Below are 13,707 nucleotides of genomic sequence, written 5' to 3' on the forward strand. Positions count from 1 at the left end.
GATTGCAGTGCAAGGATGTAGGGATTTTATGTGCTCACCTTAGTAGTAGCTACAGGTAGTATTGCTTTCCATAAATTAATGGAGTCGCTAAAAGATCAAATCTAAAAGGCTAAAATTGCTCTTAAATTCTTAAAATCAGAAGTTAGCAGATAAAAAGTTTGTCTTTTGAAATGTCAACATCTATTGAGATCCTACAGAAAGTCAATGGGCACCACACATTTTCAGCATCTTCAAAAAGAATGGGAATTAATTATAAGCCAAGCACAGATCCACAAGGCAAAAGTCTAATCCTGGTCAAGTCAGTGGTAACCTCCAGCTTTCAAACCTTCCCATTGATGGGAACATGGTCAAGGTTTCACCAGCAGTTTAGAAGAGGCTTCCTTATGGGAGTTATGGGAGCTGTATCTTTCTGGGTTGAGCAAGCTCTGAATTCCAAAATGTTGATTTGATTCTAAAACTTGACAGAAAGCTGTGTGCAAATGCAGAAGCTGCCAAAGAGGAGGTGACAGAAGGGCTCCACCTGTACAGGCACACTTCTCCCGTGTCTGCCTGCATGGGCCAGGTACCAGGGCCAATGTGCTTTTGTACAGACAGCAAGTGATCTCTCCTGGCTGCCCCTCACAAGAGCCATCAACTGATCAACTGGAATTTCAGAAGAAATCCTGCTCATGAACTGTGCCAGACTTCTGACAACAATGTTTACCCACCTAAAGAAAAGGAATATGGGAATTTGTGGACTTAGTTAGAGTATATTGTAATGAATCTTCCCATCCATACTGCCTACAGGGCCACTAGAAAGATTTCTTTCATCAGTGCAGATGATGAAAATTCACCAAAGTTTGCAGTTTTGCTATGCAGATTTGGCAGACTCCATTATGTTACTTGCAGTCTAAGACCTCAGAGAACTGCTTTGTTTTGCAACTATTCCTCTAAGAGCAACTCACAGCAGCATCACAGATTTTCCTCTTTCCAATTACAGTCCTGCATGGATGTACTGCGGATTACAGTCCTACATGGATGTGAGGAACATTCAGTAATCAAGATCTGCAGTACCAAGCCACAGGGGACATCACACACGGATGATAACAGAAAAACTGGAATGACTATTGATGCCTCCGTTGAACAATACAATGTAAAATGGAATCTAGATGAAAACAGTGGGGAAAATGAGATTATTTTACTTGCAAATATTATTAAAAGCTGCCATTTCAGCCACATATTCCACATCTTTAGTAACCCAGTTATGATTAAAGCAATTTTTACATGCATTCTCTGCACATCAGTGAATTAAATTAGTCAACCTACTAATTACTTGGTTACCATTCTGTGACATGAATAATTCTAAAACTAAGTTCCTAAGAACTACTTCCTCCAGTTTAAAGGCAAAATTCTGATTGGCATGCAGGAAGATCTGACAGATTAGTCAGTGTGGGCAGCTAATCAGTCACTTGACTTTTGTCCTACTGGAAAAAATCCCAAAGTTGCAGATAAAGTTGCTTTAACATGAATAGCTCTGCAGTGAATTTTTTATTCAATTTTCTCAATGGTATTATCAGAAAAGGCATGTCTGAAAGTTTCTCTCTCTTGAGAGAAGTTAGACTTAGGATGTCAAACTCAGAATGTTGTGACACATTAAACAGAGTTTCAGAGTTCGCCACTACTTCCCAAGCTTAGGTCCTGAGGTTTCATTGAAATTCAGTAATTTGGTGTTCTTTTGTTGCTAAAACCCTCCATGACGAGTGTGCCAACAACCTTATTAATGGCCAAGGTGATTAGAACACTTAAAACTCAGGAGGAATGGATGAAACCTCATCTCACTGCTCTTCCATACTTCCACAGCTAAGTTGTACCTACATTGTACTTGAAGCACACAAGAGATATTTTGCAATTTGCCCCAAGTTCAAAGTCAGATTTCTACAATCTGAGGAGAGAGTAGGTTTGAATTTGGCTTTGGAAAACATTAACCTATTCCAGGATATATATTGGCCTGAAAAAAGAAATATGCCACCTGTGAATATATGTGACAAGATCAAGGGCTTTTAAAACTAGAGGAAAAATAAATCTGAAAGAAGCTTCTTTCTACTATTATGCTTCAGGATGGTTCTGTAAGATACCTGCTCTAAACCTTGTGCTAAACAGCTGGAATTTAGAAGACAAGATTCTCATCTCCCTGATGCTCCTACACTCTAGGTCTACTGCATAACCTCTAAGCTCTGAAATACTTTCTGCAGTATTGGCAAGTACTTCCTATGCAAAATATTTTTGTTGTTCTACAAGGAGCACTGTGAATTTCTAAATCAACAGTTTGGATTGTTATAATTGATCTGTATTTGTCACACTGCATTTCTATTTAATATGTTTGCTTTCAGCAGAAAAATCAAATCTAAGGAACATTAAAGGAAAAGTTGATCAATGAATCAAATTATGAAAAAGGTATGGTCACAGAATTACACTTCTAGCATGATCAGAGTAAAAAGGTATTTCCTGTATTAATTGCTTTTTACACTCTCTTCTCTTAAGAGACAATTCTTTTTTTTACATGACTTGAAATATATTAGGATCATTTTAATCCTTAATTAACATATCCTGAAGTTAGCTATTGCTTGTTTGCAACGGATACAAAGATCCGTAGGAACAGGATTTTCCTTTGTATAATTTTCTTTGTCAATGAAAACTATTACACTTGAGCCTATGGATTTAAATGTGCATTAATCTGTCTTGTTCACACTAGTTCACTGAATAGTTCTATTACAATTAATGAAGCAGATAATATCTTGATCCAGATCTTACAACTCTCTTTTAATTTCAGCATGATTAATATAAAAAGGACGACATAGGAGCTATGAGCAGTGAAACCAAAATACAAATATACTGAATTGTACTTCAAGCTACTTTGATGATTAAAACCTGGAAAAGTGAATTTTATTTTAGTGAACTGAGAAGACTTGTTTATAAATTAGCCTATTGAATCATCCCTGCAGTTTTAGGAGCTTCCTAAACAGTTCTGTTCACAAGCCTTAGAAATATACTGATTTATGGAGGCACAGAATAGCTAGTAACACACATACAAATATGAAGACACCTTGTAAGACATCCTATTGGTGTTTTATAGTCTGCCAGCTGAGGTGTATTGTAAACTCTGGAATCCCACTAGCTGGAAAGTGTTCTGTTCTGGGAGGTTTCACATGAGTTTCTGTTCCCAAGCAGGCAGCCATTCTATTGGCTTTTCTATGAAAATTAGATATTGCTTCCATTTATGTCAATATTTATGTCAATTAGCTCAAACATTTTCATTAAGGGATGTCATTAAAATTACTACATAAACAGTCCAACGTTTCAAAATTGATACCTTAGGTAGGACAAAACAACACATAGAGGAAAAGAAATTTTAATTTCCAGAACAGCAATAGCTAGAGCCAGACAGTTTTTGTCCAAGCTCAGAGTTTACAGCTATTGAGTGCATTTTCACTTTATTTGCAGTAACAGCTGTGATTTCTACACGTATTTTGCCAATCAGAGGACAAGCATTTTCCTCTGAGTAACTAATCATGCCTCCAAGGGCCTGTGTTAGCAACATAGACATCCTTTTAAGGGAATACAAAACACCATCTTTGCTATAGCCTTGACCTAAACCCAAAAGAGCAAGGCCCTTGGGGTCATGATTTTAAGCAGCACTGCCCATACCTTTCCCCTCAGTCATGTATTAGATCATTACTTCACCACTATGGGAAAAGAAGTATGAACAAGCTCACTTCTACTTTCATATTTCTCATGAGTTCAGCAGTTCCTAAAGTCTGATACATAGAAAGGTCTTGTTGCAGACTGATTATAGGCTAGTTGCCAGAAAGATCAAGTAAGGTATTTTAAGCTTCATCAACCATATGAATGTGCCTTGTCTTTTTAAAGGATGTATTTTTCCCTGAGGATTTTCAAGATTTTAAAGTTCTACTATTTAGATTTTTTTTATTAATTTCAGATAAATTTAGGATGACTGAGACTCAGCACAGAAGTCCACAAAACTGACAGTAATTTTCCGACTGCTATGTTCTTGGATGTCAGATTTCTTTACCTTGTGTGGCTATATATTCATAGAATGGGTAAGGTTGGAAGGGAACCCAGTGAGTCATCTGGTACAACCTCCCTGCTCAAGTAGGGTAATCTAAGAGCACAGGGCACAGGATTATGTCCAGATGGTTCTTGAGGGAGGCTCCACAATCTCTCTGTTGGAGACAGGGCAATCTGTTTCAGTATGTGCTCACCTGCACAGTAAAGTTCTTCCTCATGTTCAGTTGGAACTTCCTGTACATCAGTTTCTGCCCATTGCCTCTTGTCCTATTGCTTGGCTCCACTGAGAAGAGCCTGGATCTATCCTCAGACACCCTCCCTTCAGATACTTGTAGACATTTATGATGTCCCCTCGCAGTCACCTCTTCTCAAGGCTGAATAGGCCCCTGTATTTAAGCCTTTCCTTGTAAGACCTCCAGATTCTTAATCATCTTTGTAGCCCTCAGCTGGACCAGCTCCAGGACCTCCATGTCTCTCCTGTAATGAGCAGCCCAGAACTGGACTCAATATTCCAGATGCAGCCCCACTAGGGCTGAGTGGAAGGGCACATTTTCAACTGTAGATACACTAGATAGCAATTATTAATAAGTGTTTAAGGTTGTTGCACTTGATTAGTTGCAATCAAATATTTCTTGAAAAGGAAAAGCTCATTTTGCCTTTGTGTCTCAGGGTTGAACATCAACAGCCCCTCCTGCCCCTTAACACACACCCACATTTTGCAATAATATCTTCAAGTCCTCCCTATCTACTTGTCTTTGTTTCCTGTTGGACAAGAGACTCTTGTATTGCTCTACATTTTTACCACTAGTTACAGGCCTGATGATCCAATGTAAATGTAGCTCTACTTGGCTGCCAGGAAATTCTGCTGAAAATCAAGTCTCTCATTCTCTGGCAGATGAACAAATAAGTTCAGGGGTTGTCTTCAGCCCCTGGAATTACTGCAGAATATTTTTCCTTCTGGTATCTTTACCCCACTTTTAAACTGATTTGACCTGCCGATTACAAAAGGATGCACAGGGGTCCCTGTGTCATGACAGCAGAAGCCTTACTTCTTCAGTGAGCCAGGTTAAAAACTGACTCACACATGATCTCAGAAATTACTACATATGATATGAAGTGTGTTGCATGCAAGAAAAGCTGCCCCTCTGGGCATTTGCACTCAAGTTTTACCAGGTCACGCTCATAGGAGGCAAAAGAGGTAGCTTTAAGTTTTAACAATCCTCTCTTAGTATCATATTATTTCCACTATTTAAAATTCTCTAAAGCCAGTGAAGCCCACCTCAAAAGGTTCCACAATGGGCTGCCAGTTTAAAGCTCCAGCAAGGAATAATCCTCTTTCAGGTGTCTCCTATACATACCTGAAGGAAAAATGTGATTAATTAAACAAGACATTTATCCCTTGTACAGTGCAACTGAAATTAGAAAACTGTGAATTTCTCCAAAACCAGAAAAATGTCCTGAAAATAATCTGAATTTTAGATAGAAAATGGAAATTTAAAATACTGTAATTAGGCATAGACCATAATTAAAAGCTGCCCTTAAAACAAAGACCCAAATCCTCTAGAGGAAAATATATATTAAGTGCATGATGACACTCACCAAATGTATTTCTCCAAAATGTGTGACCTGAGCAAAATGTTAGGAAAAAATGAAGTTTTTACAATTTTACAGCAACTTCAGAGCACACAAACAGCACAGGATCAGTGCCATAGTCGGTATGTTCTTTAGCAATGACATTGTTAATAGTATTTTCAGAAAAGGTGCAGTGCATCCCACTCCATTTCAGTGCCTGAGAAGTCTCCCTATAACTTTAAAGAGAGCTGGGCACTGTTTCACATGAATTATATTTCCCTTGTAGACTGATTTGCATTTTATTGCCCAAGTTAAATAATACCAAAACTCCTAAGAGGCACAAAATTTCCTAGAACCTATGTCCTGCCCTGTGTTCATTCCCCAAAAGCAATCCTGAGTAGAGGCATACAACTCTAATAAAGTAGATTTTGGCAAGTTTTGCTCACCAATTAAATTTTATCTATTAAAGTAAAACAAGTCTGTTTGATCAGAACTGAAGCTTGGAAACACTGCTGGGAATCTAGCTTCTAAAAGGTCTAGTACAGAAACACCAACACAGTTTAGTAATAAAATAACTGCTAATTTATTGCACATCACAAGTTTTTCTTGGAGGAACACAGAGGACAAAAATCTTCAAGTCAGTTATATTTTTAGTCAAATATCAACTAGCCTTAGGGATAACCCTGACCTGATGAGCAATACGTGATGCAACACATGCATTTCGGGAATGACCATCCTTGTGCACAGTCTCTCCCATTCCACCTACTGCTGCATTTGGCATCAAGACAAAACAGGGTGTTGGCAAAGGCAGAAGTTAAACAGGAAATCACAGCCTCTCTAGAGAGCAGAAGAAGCAGCCCCTAGAAACAAGTGCATAGGCACTGGTCACCCACAGCAGTAAATTCATGGTATAGAGCACACCTGCATTCAGCACATGCAAAACCTCTTCCCATGCATGAACAAAAAACCCTCCCAAAGCCTTCCCCTACTTGTTCTGTTTTGGTCAGGGAGCTCATCCTTCTCTTAGCAGACAAGACATAAACCTAGAGCTCTATTAACACATGAACACAAAGAAGTTTACCATTAAGACCAATACCTTAATTCATTCCCCCACTCAGTGTAATTACAAAAAGAAAACAGTGAGCATCATTTGCTCTCCTATGTAACTACACATGTATTCTCCTACATGAGGGCTGCTAGGACAATCACACTGAAAACATATGCTGTTGCTTTTAGATGGAGATGTGCTCATATCATTTGAAGGGTATTGTAAAAAAATATTATTTCTGTAGTTGTGCTGTGCTTCCTGACCAAATTTGCTTAAACTGTGACCCATCACTGAAGATTTCTCTCCACTCCTCTAGGGATATATGTGCAATAGCTTGGGAACACACTGCCATAAGCAATGGTTCTTTTCAATATCCATATACAAGAATATATCCCAGAGTTTTCACTATCTGGATTTGTTCCCAGAATGATTTCAGGAAATTTCTAGGCCATTCTCTACAAGTAAGCTTTTCTAAAATACCCTTTGGGAACAAATTCTAGAAGCAAATGGATCACAAACACTGGAGCCCAGCAGGAAATAGATTATTAGCAAAGTCAGCATTTGCACACTTGTTCTTCCTTACTACTTTTTTTTAAGACTGTGACTTGTTGATAAAAAAATAACATCATCCATTTTGGTCTTCTGAGCAGTCTCTTAGTTATATCTGTGGTATCCAACTATGTTTGACCAACACCTTCATTCTTACCTTCATGAAGTTTTCAGAGTTTGTGCTACTGATACAATGCTCTGCCTTATTTGATTATATAGAGAATTAAATTTCACACCACCTTCCTGTCCATGTGAGAACACCAAAATGATTCTTGAATAAAAATGTGTCACATCCTTTTTTTCTGGAAAAAAAAACTGTCCTCAGAGATTCAGTGAGTGGGCTATTGGAGAAAATTAAGTGGCAAAACAGAGAAATCAATGATGTATCAAAAGATTTATCAATTCCAATTCCCTTGGGAACTGTACCATGTTTTGCTTGACATTACAAAAGATTGATAGGTGTGAATTATACTCTACTGGAGTTGAATACCAAAGCATATTAAAAAGCAGTACCATTTCAATTGGATTTCCCATGTCCTGCCACTGAATCATTTTCTTCCATTTCACATATAACATTTATCAAAACTTTTCAACACTGAAAAAAAAAGGAAGACAAACATTAACAGGAAAGTGGACTGGCCAATATTTGGAGGATAGATTCTTCATTCTTAAATATTTCTATAAGACTGTGACAGAAAGCGATTTTTAAAAGTATTTCGTACATTAAAATAGAATATTTATTTACTTTATTTGACTTAAACTTATTGTGTAACTACAGTAAATTCATATTTACATCTGATGTAACTATGGATCAAAATATACATGGAAATATTTGCTTGAATCTAATTGTACTTGCAAGCATTCTCTCCCACTAATAGTCAAAATTTAATCTCAATCTATTCTGACACAAACCACTGATGTACAGCTAAACAACTTGGCAGGCAAGAAAAGCCGTATTTCAACAATTCTTCAAGTTATTGTTGTCTCAGCACAAAAAATTCCATACTAACTTTATGAAAAATATTACCAATCTCTAGGGTGTTTAAAACAAATTGGTTTTATTGCAGCAGTTTTGGCTCGAATTAAAAGCATGTGGAGATTAATTTCTTTCTTTTTGAAGGTAAAATGAGTTAACTCTGCCAACACTTACAGAAAAAATTCTAATGCTCTTAAGCACTCCATAAACCCCCAGGCCACAAAGTTCTCTTTTAGTGACAGTGTAGTATCATGTGAAACACTAAATACCTAATAATTAAAATTTATGTAGTAGATTTTTTTTTGCAAACTTTAAGGTATAAGCAAGAAATTTAATTTCTACTTTCATTCTAAATAAGTTCTTTTCCTAAACTGACACTATTTTTAGGATACAATCATCCAGTTTTATCTGATATTAGAAGCAAAGTGTCAATAAATACATGCATTTTTATACTGTTTTGCAAATGAATATTGAATAGAATACTGCCACCTTTTGGCTATGATCTGGCCTTAAAAATGCAACTTCTTTGTAAAATTTCTAAAAACATTAGACATATAATGATTGTTCTGAAGAAATCAGCCTGTCAACAGGCTAATGTTATGCTTATCATTAACATATTGTTGTTGTAAGAATAAAACTTTTCTAGTTCAGTACTAATAGTGAACTATATAGTATTATCCTATTATTTCAGGATAATGAGCAAGCACTTTCACAAGGGCTTTTGTCTTTAGCAGAAAAGACACATCCATAGCTTTGACAGCAAGCTAATGGAATTATTACTTTACAATCATAGCATCTCTTCTACTGCTTAGAGTTAAATAATACTTCATTGCAATTCATACACTCAGCTTCATAATTATTGAATCACAGACTGATTCACAGAAAATTCTTGCTGATGAATTGAGTCTAATCATAACCTACAGGCATTTAGAAATGCTTATATGGTGAAAGGTTAACGGCATGTAAGTATTTGAGCAACCTCTGAAAGAAAGACTCTAAAATATCTTACCATGAACAAATGATGCTACTAGAACAGGCAGTAAAGAAGAACTGCAATTTGGGGTTAATCCCTAGCAAGTGTTCCAAGTCATTGCAGAGAAATTCTCCCAAATGTGGGCTAATCAGGTTTCAGTTTAATTCATTTATGCTGAATAAATTAAGTAAGAGGATTTGATCCATCTTTAGGGAAGATTTTGCTGTTAAAAAAAAAAACAAAAAACAGGAAAATAAGTACTCCCTTTTTTGTTTCAGTATTTATTTTATCAATTGGTGTGTCTGGTTACCAAGGTATACAGAAGGACTATCACTTCTCTACCAGCTACTTTAAATCAGATGCTGTAAGCCTACAATATGTTTACTATTAATTCAGCTATCTCAACTCTCCAGCTTTGCCTTTGTCAGAAAAAATAACTAGTAACTTGATGAAAAATACAAAATCTCCACTAGACTGCTCTAATTAAAAAGGAGAAAGGTTCTTACCCAAGTCCCTGTAAAATGCCAATGCCAAAGTTAAGTGGAATACAATTTTCATTTGCAAGCATTTTCATACAATTATGCTTTAAAGAACATGTTTAAATGCAATAACCATTAATCATTTTGCTACTGTAAAGGCAGCGTTCTTGTATCCTTTTTCCTGCTATTGTAAATACTTTGTATGTTGAAACTTTGTAAACTCCTATCAGAGTTAAGTAGCAAGAATTCACTAGACTGGAAGCTTAATTTCCATCAACAAGTATAAACACTTGAAACTATCCTGACAACATTATGGAATTTCAAAATATCTTTCACATCTAGAGAACAAACAGCAAGATTCCTATACTTTTAGCCACTAATGCAGTAGTTTCCCCTCTTAAACCAAACCTATTTAAAATAGCTGTATTTTTCCAAGTATTGGCTATTGGCACAGGGAGTTTTTACACAGAGACCTAAACTGTGCAAGCTCAGTTGAAACTTCTTATACAGCAAATTGGTTCTTCAGAATTAAGTGTATAAACAATCTACTTTAGACACTTTCTTCCCCATCTATCCTATTCCAAACTTTTTTTACCGAGATAATCTGAAGAGGACAACTAGGAATATTTAAAAAATACCAGGTTTTTGAAGCAAAATTTAAAGCAGCATTTAACTTTGACAGATAGCCCTCACTAACCTTTAAAAATTTGCCTGTAGGGATAAAATGACAAATGGCTCTCACAAGGGGACTTATTAGACTTTTAGAATATTGCTGTAACAGGGCCCTTCAGGAAATACTGTTTCAGATTATATCAGCACTTCCATTTTTCAGGGCCCAATAACTCAGTTAGAAAAAAAAATAACCAACCAAAAGAAGCAAAACAAAAACCACACACGCCTTCCCTGAGGGATGAAACAATACATGATGTCATGAATGAACCCTGCTTCAAAATTTAAAACATGTAAGTTTCACAACATTCTGTGCCTGTATGTAGCTCATGATATTTCAGAAATAAAAATATCGCAGAAGATTAGCATAGGGAACTCAAATGTTTTCAGTATTTTGAGAGGGGAAGAAAAATTTGACCTCTTTAAATGTCTTTAGGTGATTAAACATAGTGGTGAAAATGCCGTGCTGCTGCAGGCAGTATTAGCCGTTACACTTATGCTCTGGTCCAAATCCTGTATCTGTTTCAGATCCTTTAAAAACCACTGAAATCAACAGACAAATCCCACTGCCTTCAACAAGTTTGGATCAAACTCCTTATGATATCACGCCACAGACACCCCATCTATGGGATATACCAGACATTTAGAAATACCAGTTTTGTCAGGCAAGGAGGGAGAGTAATTATTGAGATCTAAGACATCATAGTCCATTGACTGACAGCAGTAATACATATTGCAGAGATCAACATTTGTATTAGAAGTTCAACAGTGGGAAAGGAAAGTCAGCTTCCCCTACACCTTCCTGGCTGAGGCTTCATTCAGAGTGGGGATTCTGAGCAAGATTACAGAGGCAATCACAGCACTAGGGAGGAGCTGTTGTTCTCAGATGAAAGAGAAGCCCACAACCACAGGCTGATCAGTTGACAGAAGTGCCTAAACCATTTCTCCCTCCACTGTATTTCCCTGAAACAGCCATGTTTATAACATATCTGCTAATAAACCTAAGTGGTGGACTCAGAAGAGAGATGTCAGTAATAAGTTAGTATCCTTACTTCAGATACTCTTTAATAGTAGTAACAATTGCATCTTCCCTTTTTAATCAACTCTTTCATTATAAAAATTTCCAAGGTGTTCTTAAAACTATGTTCACTAAGAGTTCAAACTGTCAAGCCCATACAGTATGATTGATAAATAGTGGGAATATAAGAGTTGGAAAATGTAAGAAAGCCTGTTGCTCAAACACTTTAACATGGAGCTAGCAACAAACTTACAAAGGGTGCCTCAAAAAAAATTTAAAAATAAAATAAAATCCAAACCAAACTTTGCCTGCTCTTTGCTTTCTATGTCTTATACCCTTCAGATAGGAACACTGATACGTGTTCTGCTTCGAACGCACTGAGCTCACCTCACATTTTGTAAGGCAGCAATCTCTTTACTATGGCACCTTCTTGAGTCTTTTGAGTATGTCCAGACTGGTTTGCAAACTTTTGGTGACTCTCGGTCCCAATCTCCTAAATATCCAGACCCTGTAAGTAAACCTGGATTTCCTACCAAAAGAAAGAAGTGCACTTACACTTCCTTCTGATACGGATAAAAGATGACAGGGTGCATAGGCAGTACAGAGCTCTTCATGAGCACAGAGAATTTGTTTCCTTTTCTGCCCATGAGCTAGTCATCTATCTTTAATACTTTAACTCATCTCCTGTTATATGACTTCTTGGAGAAAATGTTTTAGTTGCTGTTTCTCTTACTCATTTTTATCGCTGCTTGGAACTGCTGTGCCATCTCCCACATTGTACTCCACTAGAATTGTCCTTAGCTTATTTCTTTGAGCTGTCTTTGTGTCATTTATTATCTCCATATGATTGTCTAGTAATATTCTTACACAACTTTATCTCATGTATCAATCATCCATTCTGTGTATTGTCCCACAATTATCACAATGAATGTAGGCTACTGCAGCTGTGGAAGAACAATGCCTTCAAAGACAGCTCTCGAACAAAAGGAGAGAAATGAACATCTTCACCACAACCCCCGCCCCCGTGAGAAATTGTGCTTTCCACTGTCTTAGACTCATTACCGACTGGAGGCCCCTACAACAATTAAGTACTCCAAGAGACCAGAGTGAGGTCAGATCTCTTCCTCTTTTCCTGGTCCTGCCACCAAGCTATTGTGCTAGCTCTCAGTAAGTCTTTATCATCTCCCTGCTTCAATTTTCCTCCTCAACAAATGCGCCTAAAATGTTATCCCTCCTGGAGAAGTTAATTTGAGATGAGTACAGGGAACACTGTAAGATTGGAATGTTTTTCTTGTGGTTAGCATGGTGACGCAGTCCACTTCCCATGGACAAAGCCCGAGAACAGGCGGGGTTGCTTTTTGTATTTTCAGGCATCTTTGGTGCATTATTGTTGCGGGAAAAACAAAGGAAAAAAAAATTAGGCAATTGCAAGCAGGTGTCTATACCTGTGTGAATATCTGAAACTGAACTTTATAGCCTCAGGAAGATTGCTAGTTTTCACTGGCAACCAGCACAGTCTGGATATAAATTTTGATAACATTGTAACTGAACAGCAGCACATCCCAACTCCTCCAATTAATACAGAGACAGAACCCCCAATTAGGAGGCTGATGATGCATTGTGTTTCTACACAGACTACTTGAGAAAATGGGAGACTAGGGGCCTCAAAGAAGGTTTTCCTGAAAAAAAAAAAAAAAAAAAAAGACATGGCTTTGGAGAAAAAAAAAAAGAGGCCTGGAAAGAAGGCAGTGAAAATCTCAGCTGGAGCAAAGATCTCAGGGGTCAGGGGATATGTGTGGAAACAACTGCCAGGGGGTGCTCAGGGACCTTGTTCTGTGATGGCTGGGGCCAGCAGCCACGAGCACACCAAGATCCAACATGGCTTTGGCTCCAGCATTCCTGCACCAGCTGTGGCCTCACTGCTGGAAAGGGAAGCCAACACCTGCTAAATATAATGCTGGGAGTGAGCAAGTCCATGTGAGATAGAGAGAAAACCAGTAATCTTGTTGGTTCTTGAACAAACCCAAGTAACCAGATCCACTTTTGGGTGTTGGTTCCTCTGCCTTGCCCATGAACTACAGGGTAGTATTCTGCAGCCTGTAGCAGAGTCCCATCCTTTCTGAACAAATGCTGTCTGACACTGATGCACAAGGCTGTGCATGTATTAGACTAATGTGAAGACAGCATTTTTGTAGGATTTGCCATGGTGACTGTGACCATTATCACGACCTCATGAAGACAGGTACAGTAAGGCACAACCCTCATCCACATGTGAAAGATACTGCCTGTATTTGTACAGCATGCTCATCTGACATCTCCAGATTGCCCTGTAACCCATTTTATATAGGCCACAGGCTT

Source organism: Prinia subflava, chromosome 1 (assembly GCF_021018805.1).
Source record: "Prinia subflava isolate CZ2003 ecotype Zambia chromosome 1, Cam_Psub_1.2, whole genome shotgun sequence".
Taxonomy (NCBI): Eukaryota; Metazoa; Chordata; class Aves; order Passeriformes; family Cisticolidae; genus Prinia; species Prinia subflava.